This window comes from Crassostrea angulata, chromosome 10 (genome assembly GCF_025612915.1).
Source record: "Crassostrea angulata isolate pt1a10 chromosome 10, ASM2561291v2, whole genome shotgun sequence".
NCBI classification, from domain to species: domain Eukaryota; kingdom Metazoa; phylum Mollusca; class Bivalvia; order Ostreida; family Ostreidae; genus Magallana; species Magallana angulata.
The window spans coordinates 55,927,000-55,944,533 of record NC_069120.1 but is presented as its reverse complement, the minus strand read 5'-3'; the positions used below and the strand labels follow the sequence as shown (position 1 = coordinate 55,944,533).

The window sequence follows — 17,534 nt, the reverse complement described above, 5'->3', positions numbered from 1 at the left end:
AACATGGTAAATGTCAATAATAAGGTGTGTCGATGTACGTATTTCGTAAATGTCCGATATGCAATCTCAACCCGTGCACGCATGGGTCAAAGTCTAGTATTTTTTGATAATAACATTTTCCATTTCTGTGAGTCTCTTCTCAATATTTTGTTCAAATTTCTCAAGTTTTTCGTCAACGTCATTTTGAAGCTCCATGATTGTACTTCTCACCTCTTTGACTCCCATGAAATTTTCCTGCATATATTCCATGGTAGTTGGCTCTGAAGGAAACAAGATTAAAACATAATTTGTTGTAAAAGGAAGCAGAAATATGTAGGTGTTAAGATAATGAATGTGAGGGCTAAAAGGTATAAGGTATAGGGTCTAGGGGTTACCAGGAGGTGATTGCAAGGGTCTTTGAACAAATTCTATCCAATCAATTTTTCTCCCTTAAATATATATTATACCTTATATTAGCAGTTACATTTTGAGAAAATTTCAAGTATAATAATCGTTGATTTGCCACAGCAACCACATTTTTTCCAGTATCTTATTTTAATTGGGTTATGATTAAATACGGCAGGTAAAAAATTATGAATTACAAAAACAAGCAATAACCATCAATTTTTTTATTCATATCATTCATAGTAAATAGAAATATCACTTTCATTCAAAATTAATCATACAAATTAAAATTCCACTGCCTTGTTCGATATGTACTCACCATAATTTGAACACAATTTCACAGTCTTGAGGCATGTATTTTGATCCTCAAAAATTAATAACCAATCAAACTTCTTAATTTTAATAAATGTTATAAAACATATATGTAGTAACATAAATACAAAATATCAAGTGGGGTATTCGAGTTACTTTTTACACTACGTCACAATACTTGTACACCCCCCCTCAATTTTCAGACTTTTTAATGCATTTTGTTCATGAACCGACACATGATGTTGACAATCAAAATAAATAAACATTCAAGGAATGAAATGCAATAATTATATGTTATAATAAACTCTTAATTCATCAAATTTCACATGATTGTTGGCAAGTTTGCTACAACATTTATAACCACAGAGCTGGTTTATGCCATTAATTTTCATGTCTTGTTTCAGGTACTTTGATTTTTAAGCTAAGGCTTTATAGGGCTTCCTTTTTTATAAAAAAAAAATGTATAAAAAATCGCTCTTATTGTACGAGGGTTGTTCGGAAATTATTGAGACATTTTGTCTTATTCTTTTAATAAGAAAAATAAACTCTTGAAATTTCACCAAAACGTAAATCGGGATAGAGTTTATCAATGTGAAAAGTTTCTTGTTCATGGCATGAATCGATCATTCCTAGTAATCTGACCAACGTGCCTTCGTCCAGTGACCCGGCGCAACCGCAAACTTTTCGCAACGTCATTTTAACGCTTCTTACTGCTCTTGTGTTCGAAACACCTTACAAACGAACGGAAATAAAAAGTATTCTTTATTTCTCATCTTTTGTTATGATTTCAAGATGTCATCATTTACATTTTCTCCAATTCTTGTTTTTTTTTTAGAGAAAAAAATCGAGTTATTGTTATTTTTACCAGAAAGTCTAATTAATGTAAATGTCTCCTCCAGTCATTTTTTAGAACTATTGACAACAGTTAGTGTGTCAAAAGTACTTGTTAATTAATTCCTTTGGCCTAATTCTAGTTAAACAATCAGTGAAAAAAATATGATGAACTGAAGCTTTCTTATCAACGTATAGTTTTTTTCCCGCAATTGTATGGCCTTAACGGGTCTTCTTCTGAAATTTCCACCAATTTTATGGTTTTCGTTGCGCCGCATTGACGTCAAAATTCAATGTTAAGTCGTTGTCAGATTTTTATGGTTTGGTAAATATATGTGTACCATATCCGTATTTCAACTCGAACATCAGTGAAACTTAATCAACAGTTAGTCGCAAAGAATAGCAAAATAAACATATTTAATATGCTTTCTTTTTTCATTAACTGTGATTCTATAGACACTTATAAAGTAGATGATTAAGTTGTTAAATCTCCGAGTTCATGGCTGTGCCGGGTACCCCGACCACCGACTTGTTTATCTACCGTCGTAAACAAAATATTAGATATTCTTTTAATATTACTTTGTTTTATTATTTGTTGGTGTTTCTACAGTGTCTATGTCAATTTTCACTAAAATTCGTCACTTAGAAAAGAAAATAATCGAGTTGTCTCAATAATTTTCGAACAACCCTCGTAATTGCCTGAGAACTTGACACATGACATTGCATTTTAGCTTTTTATTATTTTCGCGCATCATTACCTTTAGCAGAAGTCGTCTTCTTTTGAAAGCAATGGATGACTGTTGTTTTTTGTGAGTTGATTTTACATCAACTCTTCTATGCAGTTACTCAGGCAAACCGAAAGTGAAACAGTGTTTGGACCTAAGCACAAACTAACACCGCTGATAACATTAAGTCCTTGAAAATAATCGATGAATTCGATGTAACGTATTCTTAAACATTGTTTTTCAAGGAAACTTATTTATAGATGCCTTGTAAATAGTCAAATTTTAAATGGTACGAACAATTTAGATATTTTTTGTAGTTGTACATTGTATGTATTCCTACGCCAGAGTTCAACATATCCGTAAATCTCCGACAAGCAGAGAGTCTCTCTTAATTGCTTATCGTAGATTAACGGAGACAGACGAGACTAGAGTTTAATAGTGCTTCGATCCATACTATTTCTGTGAAATATCGATTACTGATACGATACGTAGTTTGATGGAATTAATTCTTTGAATATTACACAACATGATTCATATGGGGTTTTCACGAAATTCATGTCGGAGGATAATTCATTTTTTAAAAAAAATGTGCATAATTCAAAGATATATAGGAAACCACTTGCCATGCAAAGTAATAAATCGTTGATTCTAAAATAAATGATAAACGATAAAATCAACTCCCGTCAGTTCTTCAGTACTTTGATTGTTCCATAGTTTCTTCTTGTCCATTCTAATGCCATGCAATTTAGAGACAACCCCAGGTGAAAGAAGGGCATCTTCATTAACCTATTGTCCGGAGTAAAATAAAATGAATTAATAACGTAAATGAAAAAAAAAATGATTGTTATAGAGCCAATATGAAATACTAATGTTGGGCGACAAAGCAATAAAGAAGAGTATGACCACAATTATATATAGGCTGGAGTCCAAGACTCTTCAGTTTAATGACAGTACTGAAGTACTGACGGGAGTTGATTTTGTCGATTATCATTCATTTTAAAATCAACGACATGTTACTTTTCTTGGCAAGTAGTTTATAATCTGTCTTTGAATTACTCACATTTTTCAAATATGAATTCTCGTACTTTTTTAGAAAAACCCCGTTTGAATCCTGTTGTGTAATGATTAAAGATAGAATTGATTCCATCAAACTATGTATAAGTAATCGAAATATTCAAAAACAAAACAATTGTATGGATCCAAGCAACTAAGAGCTATAGTCTCGTTCAACCAGATACTCGGCTGTCTTCGTTAATCTCCAACAAGCAAGAGAATATATACACCAGGTCACGTGATAGCTTGATGACGCGACCTCTAAATATAGAATGACTCTCTGCTTGTCGGAGATTTACGGAAACAGCCGATGGTTGAACGAGACTAACTTTACATATCTGAAATAATCGGAGGTCTCTTTATTAATAAATCAGTTATATTAAAATTGTGAAATATTTTCAACAAAACGTATTAGAATAACAGTGAACGTGGCCAATACATTCGTAAACACTAACTTAGGTATACCCAGGGTATACCCTGGGTATACCCTTAGGTATACCTAGGGTATACCTAGGGTATAACCTGGGTATACCCTGAGTATACCTAGGGTATACCCTGGGTATACCTAGGGTATACCCTGGGTATACCTAGGGTATACCCAGGGTACACCTAGAGTATTCCCTGGGTATACATAGGGTATACCCTGGGTATACCTAGGGTATACCCAGGGTATACCTAGAGGATTCCCTGGGTATACATAGGGTATACCCAGGGTATATCCGTGGTATACCCAGGGTATACCCAAGGTGTATCTAGGGTACATCAAAAATGTACAACCTCAGTACTTATAAATTATAATTAATAAAGTTTATATAAGTTGATATTAGAGAATTATGCAATCATTGATTCTAAATATTTTGTATCATATCGCAGGTAACCTTCCGTCAGTATCTTATTGTTTGCTTTTCAGTGAATTCCTCTCTCTATATAAAATACTATCTCATTACTTATATCTTATTTAAGATTATTACATCCCATTAATTACTTAATATGTATAAGCAATAATGTAAAATATCTTTCGATGATTAAAATATGAAGTACAGTAAACCAACTTACCGCTAAAAAACAAATTGCACATCCAATTGCACACAAATCATTCTACGAAAATCAACTATAAAAGAAACGTACACACTTGCAAACATAATCCACATGACTGACAAGTCATGTGATTAAAATAGGCGGAGTCCCGCAATTCCGCACATGCAACACGTCAAAGTGCCCTTACCCTAACCTTAACCCAACCCCACCCTAACCCTAACCCTAACCCAATCCTAACCCTAACCCTAACCATAACACCCAATGTTCCACACCCTATAATCTACACTCATTTGTTAAAACACAAACAATTTAACAAAAATAAACCAGTAATCTTAATGGCTTTGTAGCCTTGAAATTTTTCCCAACGACTTTATTTCTACCTTGACTAATCTCAAATCACATCAATACCTACAGTAAATCAACATTGGATGGAAGTATGACTCTTTGTGAAACAATTAAGACACCATGAAAGAAGGATAATTCGTTCAAACAGTTCAAGTTCTGTTATTGTTTACAAATGTGATAATTTGGAATTTAATCTTTCTTTGGTTAAAAATATATATCATTTACGTATTGTACGAGGTTATTGCCTTGCACATAAGTTCCTTTGTTCAAATTGTAATTATTTCCTTAGATTACACAATACGTACAGACACAATGAACAAACAAAAAAATTTGATATATGCATCCAAAAACAGACAACAACAAGTTCCAAGTGAATGATTCTATAAATTCTAAAATACATTACACATTATTAATAACATAAATCGAAATTTAAAATAAAACTTACCTTGTAAACGATATAATATTAAAACTCCTTTCAAAAGAATATCCAAAATGGCATTCAAAGTAACAAATATCAAAACGACACAAAACAAGACAAATATAGAATGACATCACACGGATTTCTATTTTTAGTAACTTGATCAACTTGCTATGTTAAAAAAACTGGTCATCTATTACCCTATGCCCTATACCCTATACTTTTGGCCTTATAACCCCTACACCCTATACCATAACCCTTGCAATTCTTATACCCTATACATTAATCCTTGTAGCCCCTACACCCTTTACCCTATACCTTAAACCTTACAACCCCTACACCCTATACCTTAATCCTTGAAACCCTTACGCACTACACATTAACACTTGCATACTCTACACCCTGTATCTTAAGAAAGCGATTGCAAGGCGTCACGTGATCGATTCATGTGACGTCTAAAAAAGGAATTGTTTACTGTAACCATTTCCGGAAAACGTCGTGCGCATGATCGAGTTAAAAAAGTAATGGTAGACGTCAACAAATGTCAATCGAAAAGTTCAACTTCTGACCAGCCAAAAGTGAAAGGGAAATTTGTTTAGAAAGGTACAGCAAGCAGATCAAACCGTTTAAGATATTTTAATAAAGTTAATTATGACCTGAGTAAAACCAGAGGAACAGAGCACTTGTATTCACTCGAAGCAAACGATTGCTATAATTTACAAACAGCTGACCATGATGTTTATTACGATGCAGACATCGCGCTCGTGGAGACAGTGGCAGAGGGCAGTGATATTTCATGGAGGGACGGCAGGAGGATAGTTGAACCGAAGGATATTGCTGACCAGATGTTTTGCGTTAAGTCCTCTCATCCCCTTCATCTGTCTCATATCGTAGACGAAAAGATCAGTGGCCTAGGAAGCTTCCTACATATTCCGTGCCCCAGTCCCCAGTGTCTTTATATCAACACCGTAACCACCGGCAAAAGAAATGAGAATGGTGTATTTGACATAAATAACAAAGTTACTATAGGTAAGATTGATAAATTACAATCACAACTATAAGTAAAACTATGCAACCTACTAAGTCAGACTCTTTTATAAATGAAAATCCAATGTACTGAAATGTTCACAATACATATCAAATTTCAGTTAATGAATTATCACTCAGTCATGAATAGATGAATGTAAAAAAAGATGAAAAAACAATCAATTCCAACTCTATTAGCTATGCTTTGTATCATTGTGTAATGACACCCCCTCCTTCTCATGACAAACACATATACAATCTGGAGCAATACATCTAAATGAAAAAAACTGCAGAACCTTTTTTTTTTGGCATTCAAGCAAGATTCATTTCGTCTGAGAAAGTGAAACATTATGGAAATCAATTTTTTTTACATAAAACACAGCAAAGATTTATATATATTAAATATTAATAATTATTCATATATATATATATAACATTTATATATCACAGAATGAATGTGTGCAATCCATTTGACTTGTTTGAAAGATACATACATTACTGTTGGGGATCTTGCATCTTATTAGTTGGCATACATATTTGCCGGCAAGGCCATTGATATTAATATTTGTTATTTCATCTAAACTTTCTTAATAAACTATAAAGTTAATTTTATTACCATTTTTATAAATATATTTGTTCTCATAAATATCAATTATAAAATATTTCACTAGCTCTTCTTTTTGTAGTCAAGATTCACTCTGGAATGGGGCCAACCCACTTGCAGAAATTTTTAGCTGCATGCAACATCCCACCACCAAACCAATCAACAATCATAAGGCGAGAAAAGGAAATGTCCAAATCCCTATCAAGTCAGGTTAAAAAACAATTGAATAAGATTGTATTAGTTTGCTTTCTTTTTCAGAAATCATAGAATTAAAAAAATACTAGCAGTCACAGTGGTTTCTTTAATATTTGCTGAATACCAATTTTCGTTGATTCCATTGTTAAGTTTACCCATGAAATCAAATGTTATTTTCACTTTATCCACTATAAATTGTAGCTGCAGGTCTGTACTCCTGGTCTGAAAAAAAAAATCAAATGGATGAACTTGGTGTCGGGAGGTACAGACCTGCAGCTACGAAAATTGATACCTTGAATATTAATTAAACCACAATTGCTGTGAGTCTAATAGCACAGGATGAATGACCATCTTTAAGCCCTCCTTAAAGATAGCTTAAAGGTGTTTAAAGGTAGCTTAAAGACGATCTTTAAGCCACCTTTAAGCTACCTTTAAGCTATATGTATTGCTTAAAGGTGGCTTAAAGAAAGCGTAAAGATGGCTTAAAGGCAGCTTAAAGACTATCTTTAAGCCACCTTTAAGCCACCTTTAAGGACAACTTATAGGTCCTTAATGTCCAAACTTCTTTAAGCCACCTTTAAGCCACCTTTAAGCTACCTTTAAGCCACCTTTAAGCCATTAAAAAAAATTTAATTCAATATTATGCTTAATTTCCAACAAAATGTATTAACTTTATGAAAGAAAAGGTATTAAAACAGTTTTTGTTCTAGAAAGAAAAATGAAGAAAAAAACCAAAAAAAAAAAAACCGACCACGGCGAGAATTGAACACGTGACCCTTAGTTTACTAGCATCACCACACATCCTCTGCGCCACGGCAACTTACATATATAAAAGCGTTTTTATATCCTATATATCAGTGGATATTGAATCACTGTATTGAATGTATTTACTTGAAAAGGTTTTGAAAAACCATTCAGTTTGTAACAATCAATTATATCTAATTTATAAATTACATGCATGCATGTATTTAGAATGAAATACGGAACTTGGTCTTCAGTGAACAAAAATATATTATACCTAAATGGAAACCGTTAGGTTCACTATAGTAGGCTTTCTTACATGTAGTTAATAAATTTAAAGCGAGTAGATATATGTTCATCTTATTTATAGCTATAAAAATGTAAGAAAGAAAATGGAATCATTTCTTTTATTAAATGCATTGATACTATTATGGTATTTGTTCAATTTCCCGCAATTTCCCGGTTTTCATGATCGCGGCGCCGATCCAATATGTTTAAATATTTACATGTAATTGTATGTACATGATTTATAAACTATCAATTCTATAACAAACAAAATTACCAATTACCGGTGACGTATCTACTGCATGTGGCAATTGCAAATGACTTGTACATACAATTGTATGATGTGCCAGGCCGGGTATATTTGACATATTTACCCTTATACATATATTTAAATAATCAACCCCTATTTATGATCACCGGTACATTAATTAATTAGCCTTAAGATTTTATTCTTACATACATGTATCGTTAATTTGTAGACGTAACATCTTTGAAACCCAGAGCTAGGAAATAATACTTTGAAAATGAATTACATATGTAAATTAACTTTTATTCACTAGACTTATCGTATACTCGTACATACTAAGATTCAACGCCTTTAGAAACCCTGACGTGCACCTTGGCACACGACAAACCTGTTGTGTATATCTTGTATATTCTGTGTTAGTTCCAGGGGTTTTCTTAAGTTAGACAAACAATAGACTTTAATTAGATATACACAAACATGCACCTGGGCACACGACACAACTGTTGTGTATATCTTGTATATTCTGTGTTAGTTCCAGGGGTTTTCTTAAGTTGAACAAACAATAGACTCTAATTAGATATACACAAACGAACAAAACTATGTCTAGACAAACAAAGCGGTAATATCCTGCCCGATATAACAAAGGCAGTTGAGAGTCTTTTCATCTTTAACATGTATCTAGCAGATCTAGAGTTAGAAATAATGAACATTCAAAAAAAATACAAACATTAAACCGATTAACAAATTAGATCATGCATTTTTGGTTCATTATCCTTATTTTGTTTAATAACCGGATAAACTGAGAGAGAGAGAGAGAGAGAGAGAGAGAGATAGATTTTTTTTTCACCGATTAATTTATAATAGGAAACAAACATACTTTAATTAGTTTTATGCACATATTAAGATACAGAGACTGTGCTCATCCCTACAATAATTTTGAAACCCCCAAAAAATTATAAAGAATTTTATAACGGCAATCTGTGTCCATCGGAGCGGTGCTGATGATAGCGATCTGTGTTTAATGGAGCGACGATTAAAACCGCCTGGAACACACCCCACCCCCTTCCTTGGAAATTATATTATCACTCGGATGACCCCTTCCCATCTCTATAAAGAGCTTTTGCATTTAATATATGTTTTTATTGTTCAGCTTGATCAATATTGACTTAAAGGCCACTTAAAGACAGTGTAAAGGCAGTGTAAAGAGAGCGTAAATGCCACTTAAAGATGCTTAAAGGTGGCTTAAAGAAGTTTGGACATTAAGGACCTATAAGCACTTGCTTAAAGGTGACTTAAAGGCGGCTTAAAGGTTGTATAGCCTTTAAGCTCCTTTAAGTCACCTTTAAGCCACCTTTAAGGACTTGCTTAAAGATGGTTTTTCGCCCTGTGTAGGTAATTATATGATAATGACTTTGGTTGTTTTTCCCTTGAGAGAACATTTGTTTCTAATCATATAGCGCTAGGTCTATCCATTTGAGTTTTATAATCTTTATTCTGCCAAAATCAATAATATATTTTGACTTTAAGTGTTGTATGGAAAAACGAAATTAATTGTTTGATAAACATACAAATTTGTTGACTCAAAAAATACTTTTTGATAATTATATGCATTCTAGCAGGTAAAAAAAGATTTTATTTTCAGTTTTTTTAACAGGACATAATTAAACCATAATATTCATGTTTTAGGGCAAAACAGTCGTGTGATAAAGGAGAGATAAAGAAAAAAACAGCACAGAGAGCACCAGCATGGAAGCAAGCTTTGACGCAGCATGGCAGACACGTGGATTTGGAGCCAGGATAACAATAATACACGTAATATTCAACTTAATTAACAGAAATGATGTTATTATGTGTTTTGTATTTATGTGCTCATTATCTTCTCTCTCTCTCTCTCTCTCTCTCTCTCTCTCTCTCTCTTTCTCTCTCTCTCCAACCAAATTATACATGAAAACAAGGATATAGCTGTTAATGAATTTTGGTTTAGTTTTTAGATTATCTTTTTATCATCTTATAGGCCATAGTAGCATGATCAAACCAAATACAGATAAAGTGATAGACTTTGATTATCGAACCTGGTTATGCAGCATTTGTACTCATCATTTTTCGAGAAGAGAGAAAGTTCCACCTGGGAAGGTAAGTAGGCTAAATATTTAATTAAGGTCTTCCGTTTCCAACGGAAGACCTTATTGTTTTCGTACTGTTTCTTATTATTATTATTATTATTTTTTTCCAAATTTTGTGCACGCGATTTCTCGCAAACTATTCAACCGATTTCAACCATTTTTCCACAGATGATGGAACATGACTTGAATTTTATATGTTTTTGAAATTTTTGACATCGTCACTTCCGGTACCGAATTACGGCCGATTTTGTAATTTTTACGACCAATTTTGTGCAGAGATGATCTCAGAAACTATCAAAGATATGACGTTGAAACTTTCAGGATATATAGAATATAGCTTGAAGTTAGGCCCTATTTAGTTTTATGTCAGTGGCTGTATTCCTTGGAGCTGACTGAGACACGGAATTTTGGGTACGAATTTTCATTCAAAATTTTCATACATTTTGATCTGTATCTTTTTATCAATTGTTATTTTGTTAAGACATATATAACAAAAGTATTAGACAATAAAAAGTTCTTTCCAACAAAATCAAGAAAAAGGGGCTTGCCCCTTTTATTAGGGGCCAAGACACTAAAAAACTCTATCATTAATAACTTTAAAACGATACAGATTTTGTAATCCATTATAGAAGCAAAGTTGTTGATCGTAACAATATCTATAAGAAAAAATTATTGCCATGCCCGTTTATTACGTAATTAGGGATTTTTAGGGGCCAAAGGACTTAAACTTTGACGCAATATATCTAGAGATGGAGACATATTTTGTTAAGCATTATAGAAGAGACAATGTTGGTATTGATGATTTTAATCAATTCCACTTATCAAAACACCAATGTATGTCCCCATTAGGGATCTAGAGGGCTGGCCCCTAAAATATTCAAACATTTGTATCTCAAAATTGATCAACAATTCTAGATAGGTGTAAGAACAAAAAATGTTAGTATTCGTGAGAACATTCAAATGAACTCAAGAAAAAGGGGCTGGCCCCTTTTATTAGGGGCCAAGACTCTTGTACACTCTATTACAAATAACTTAAAAACGATACAGATTTGGTAATGCATTATAGAAACAAAGTTGTTGATCGTAACAATATATATCAGAAAAAATCATTGAGACGCCCATTTATTACGTAATTAAGGATTTTTAGGGGCCAAAATACTTAAACTTTGACATAATATATCTAGAGAAGGAGACATATTTTGTTAAGCATTGTTGAAGAGAAAATGTTTGTATTGATGATTCTAATCAATTCCACTAATCAAAACACCAATGTATGTCCCCAGTAGGGATCTAGAGGGCTTGTCCCTAAAATGTTCAATCATTCGTATTTAAAAAATGAACAGCAATTTTAGATAAGTATAACAACAAAAAATGTTAGTATTCGTGAGACCTTTAGAATGAACTCAAGAAAAAGGGACTGGCCCCTTTATTTAGGGGCCAAGACTCTCGTAAACTCTATTACATATAACTTAAAAACGATAAAAATTTTGTAATGCATTATAGAAGCAAAGTTGTTGATCGTTACAATATCTATCAGCAAAAAATCATTGTCACGCCCATTTATTACGTAATTAGGGATTTTTAGGGGCCAAAATACTTAAATTTTGACGCAATATATCTAGAGAAGGAGACATATTTTGTTAAGCAATGTAGAAGAGAAAATATCTGTATTAATAATTTTAAGGGATTCCACTAATCAAAACACCATTGTCTGTCCCTATTAAGGATCTTAAGGGCTGGCCCTTAAAATATTCAATCATTTGTATCTAAAAAATTAACAAGAATTCTATATAAGTGTAAGAACAAAAAATGTCAACATTTGTGAAACCCCTTTATTTAGGGACCAGGACTCTCGTAAACTCTATTACAGATAAATTAAAAACGATACAGATTTTGTAATGCATTATAGAAACAAAGTTGTTGATAGTAACAATATCAGTCTTTATAAAACTCATTTCCTAACCCATTGATGGCGTTATTAGGGATTTTAGGGGACTAAAATCTTAAATGTGCTGTATGTGAAAAAGCAAAACTCTTTGTTAAGGGTGTTGTTTACTCAGGGTTTGAGTTCTCGAATTCGGATTGTTATAAAGTTCAATGTCATCAGTAAAATTTGTTCTAAACACAAAAAGTATCTGTGAAATGAATTATTATTGACATAACATTCGATAATTCTACTATATTATGGAATTATGCCAAAACAAAAATAGACTTTTAGCCAAACAGAGGAAATTCGGACTAAATATTGCAGATTTTGTTTTCTGCTAAAACATTTTTGGAAGTACTCTAATATTAAAAGTTAAGATTTTATATTTTAGTCTATATAATTTTGCATATTTTCTGGTAGTTTTACCTCATTTATTCATTATGATAACCGTATGGCATGAATTTAAAAAATATTGAAATATGCTTAAAAACGAGAAAAGACACCATATCTCAAAATTTTGATCATTGACCTCATATAGATTATATGCCAACAGAATAAGACCGATAAAAGTAGCTTAATACTATAAATGTTTTTGTATTATCATCATTCAATTTTTTGTAAAATTGGATCAAAAATGGGTAGGAATTTGAAAAGTGATAGAGGAAATTTGGACTGGAATATTTATAAAAATTGTGAAGGAAAACTTAATGCTTTGTTTGTATTTAGTGTCACTGCCATTCATTAATTGTATTTTATTTTTAAAAGTGTTGAGCAATTTGTATTGTTTTCACAATTAAGAAAATCTCAATCATAGTGTAAAATTTTAAGTGATTTTCCTTTAATTTTCCAAAAATATACAATGGCCATTAACTCAAAAAGTAGGTCATTGACCTACTTTTTGAAAATGAAAAATAACATTACAATAAAAGGTCTATAACACACAATAGTTGGTTTTTCATTATCATCAGTGGAATTTTTTTTCACTCTGAGTAAACGTCATCCTTAAGCATTTTCAAGGATTTTGACACCGGTATACATTATCTGAAAGGGAGTCATTGGTTGAGAGGAATTCTGAAATTTCATTGACATTTTAATCGTATCGTTTAAAAATTGAACGGAAGACCTACTCGTTACTCGTAACGAGATCGTATCTAGTTATTATTATTTTTTTCCCCAAATTTTGTGCACGCGATATCTCGAAAACTATTCGGCCGATTTCGATCATTTTTTCACAGATGATTGCCAGAGGTCATAATTCTAGAAGTTTTTTGAAATTTTGAAATCGTCACTTCCGGTTCCGATTTACGGCCGATTTTGTAAATTTTTACGACCAATTTTGTGCAGACATAAACTCAGAGACTATCAGAGATAGGAATATGAAATTTTCAGGATAGGTAGACTATAGGTTGAAGTTGTGCACAATGTAGTTTTTTTGCGCCAGTGGCGCCATTTCTATGAGCTCGCATAGGCTCGAAAATTGGGTACGAATTTCGAATCAAATTTTCCATACGTTTTGATCTGTATCTTTTTATGAGTTGATATTTTGTTAAAACATATATAACAAAAGTGGTAGATAATCAAAAGTTCTTTTCAACAAAATCAAGAAATAGGGGCTGGCCCCTTAAATTAGGGGCCAAGACAGTCATAAACTCTATTACGAATAACTTAAAAACGATAAAGATTTTGTAATGCATTATAGAAGCAAAGTTGTTGATCGTACCAATATCTATTTGAAAAAATCATTGCCACGCCCATTTATTACGTAATTATGGGATTTTTATGGGCCAAAGTACTTAAACTTTGACGAAAAATAACTAGAGAAGTATACATATTTTGTTAGACATCATAGAAGAGAAAATGTTTGAATAAATGATTTAAATTGATTCCACTTATCAAAACACGATTTTCTGTCCCTATTAAGGATCTAGAGGGCTGGCCCCTAAAATATTCAATCATTTGTATCTCAAAAGTGATCAACAATTTTAGATGGATGTAAGAACAAAAAATGTTAGTATTCATGAGACTTTTCGTATAAAATCAAGAAAAAGGGGCTGGCCCCTAAATTAGGGGCCAATAGACTCCTAAACTCTATTACTCATACCTTAAAAATGATCAAGATTTTGTAATGCATTATAGAAGCAAAGTTGTTGATAGCAGCAGTATCTGTTTGTAAAACTCATTTCCAAACCCATTGATGACGTAATTAGAGATTTTAGGGGACTAAAATATTAAATCTTTAATGTGCTGTATGTTAAAAAGCAAAACTCTTTGTTAAGCATTTTAAAGGATATTGACAATCGTATACATTATCTAAAAGAAGGTGGTTGAGGGATAATTCTGAAATTTCATTGATATTTTAATCGAATCGTTTGAAAAATTAAACGGAAGACCTACTCGTTACTCGTAACGAGATCGTATCTAGTTTATTTATTATTTTTAATCTGAATTATTGCATGTTAATATCCATAGATAGGATATACTTGATAAGTGTTTTAATTCTAGATTTTTAAATCAAATCAATATTATACAAATACCAGTATGTATGATATACAATTTTGCACATGTATATAGGAATACAAAGTCTTTCATGAAATGGTTTACAATATAGATTTTAAACAATATGGTCAAAATAACTTTTTCTACAATTGCATGATTTTTAGGTGTAAAATTTACATGAGATATTCGATTTGATTTAATTGCCTCTAAACAAGCTAGTTTGGGTATATAACTGAACTATGGAATTCATTTCTTTTTAATTAGCGTTCAATAAGTAACACAGGGCTGACTTTTTTTACAATAGGTTCAAGTAAGGCAATGGAGTTGGACATGGCAGCAAGTATGTTGAGAAAACTAAAGGACGATGGGTTTGAGATCAGTGCCATTCATGAAGGCAATGAGTCCACTTCTGTAGCACGACTGAAAGCAGAATTTCAAAGCTTGGAAAAAAGATGAGATAAAAATCATTTGAAGAAAAACATTACCAAACAATTATACAGTCTCTCAAAATCCCATAAGCAACCGAAGCAAGAGGGAGTTATTTGTTACATTACAAAATGTTATATGTACCCTCTGTCCATTAAAAGGCAATCGGAAGAGGAAGTTGGAAGGAAATGAATGGTAGATATGTCTCTATTTGAGGAGAATGATTTATTTATTAATATGAAGCCATATGTAATATAACAAAATACTTAAAAAATTGTTGATATAATGAAATATCTGCATGATGATAATCCCCTGAATGATGAAATGTTGAAGGAAGCTCTAAACAGAATAACTCTAAGCCTAAAGCGAATATAACCACAGCTTGTGTGCCTTGGTTCCACCCAGAGCAACAAAACTTCAACAACATGGTTGCAAGTAAAGCACCAAAGAACCGGTGAGAAATTAATGTATCATATATCTCAAATCTAAGTACCTAATTTAAAAAAAAAACAAAAACAAAATCAATGCCACAACTAATTTAAGTGTATATATCTTGATTAATATGAGAAACTCAAAGCAGATGAATGGAAATCAGAGGCATGTTCAAATGAATGGGTGCTCGGGAGCACTCACCTTCATAAAGGTGTGTTCAACAGAGTGAATTCTCGTGGGCACCCATTCTGTTGCACATTAGCCTCATATCTTTTTCCTTTATACATGTATGATTGCTTATGACTGTACAAACAAATATTGTCTCTAGGAGCTTATAAAGAACAAGTATCTGTTATCTTTGCATGCCAAGATCTATAGTTAATCCTTCAAAGGACTACCTCAAATCTTACTGTGTGAGAATATGAGTTTTTATTTTGATTTAATTTTAGTGCCTATGGGGGAACAACATCATTGGCCTCTAGAGTATCAGCTGCTGTTTTACTGAAGAATGAAGGATAAACACATATTAGTATGAATAAAACGATTTTTTTAATATTGTAAATGTATTTAGTTAAAAGATATGCCACTATTTAGTATAGAGCTATGTGATACTGTGTATATTATGCTCAGAACTGACACGCTTCTTCTACAGGATAAGGTTAATTAATCCCCTAGTGCAGTCAGTTAAAAGTTGATTTTTGGGAGTTGATTTTAATCAACTCTCCTATGAAGTTACTCTGGCAAACCGAAAGTGAAACAGTGTTTGGACCGTAGCACAAATTAACACCGCTGACAAGATTTAGTTCTTGAAAATAATCGATAAATTTGATGTAATGTATCTTGAAGCATTGGTTTTTAAGAACTTTATTTATGAATACTTTGAAAATAGTCAGATGTAACATAGTACGAACAATTTAGATATTTTTTGCAGTCCTATGTGTTCATACGCCAGAGTCCAATAAAGTCTGGTCTGGTACCCGCCCCCGCCACTGCATTTTCACTTCGTTTTGGGTCAGGTAAAGGCCGGCGCCATTTTCAAAATGGCGATCTCCAGGTCTGGAAAGAGGTAGGAATTTTCCACCGAAGAAAAAACGGGAATATTTTCTTATGACTATGAAAATTAATTCAACCAACCATTACCGAGTGTAAATGAGTATGTCTGAGCCCTTTTATTTAGTTATCTCAGTTTTTTTGCAATGTCTACATACCCCCTGAATTAAATATCGCTCAATGATAGGCACTTTGACGAAATGCGTGTGCGGGAATGCGGGACTCCGCCCATTAACCCATGTGACTGTCAATCATTTCTTTCTATAAATATCTGATGATTTGGTTTGTTATCATTCTTTTGATTGTGACTCTTCGATTATATGGACTTTTCATTTGTTAAATGTAATAGCATCATAAAAATTATGATTTTTTTTGCTCATTATCCTGCATTATAATGTTAAGTAGCAATATATATAAAATTTTATAAAAATAGAAATTATTGTTGGTAGTAATTGATGAACTAATGAATTCATCTATAGTTTACAATTAAATTTCAATTGTAGCAAGAAATTCATCAAATGTAGTGAATGATCGACATTAATGAAACTTTTTGATATACTTAATTAAGATAATTACGTTAAGAACTTGGGCTCATTAAGCTTAAGGTCTAATATTGTTTTACTTTGATTGAAACCCTTGTATATCCAGGGTTCAACTAGGGTATACCCTGGGTTTACCCTGGGTATACCCTCGGTTTACCCCGGGTATACCCTGGGTTAACCCCGGGTATAGCCTGGATTAAACCCGGGTACACCCACATATCATGTGACCTACCTCTCTACAACATTATCCCCGAATATCAAGATCTGGGATTAGATTTTAGATGATTAACCCGGGATGACCCTAAAAATCAGGGTTAGCTCGGGGTTAGCCGTT

The 17,534-nt window shown here is 32.6% G+C and overlaps 1 pseudogene; it reads left to right on the top strand.

The window, feature by feature from the left end:
- The first annotated feature begins 5,630 nt into the window (after positions 1-5,630).
- Positions 5,631-17,317, top strand: LOC128166072 (uncharacterized; annotated as a pseudogene).
- The last annotated feature ends 217 nt before the right edge of the window (positions 17,318-17,534 follow it).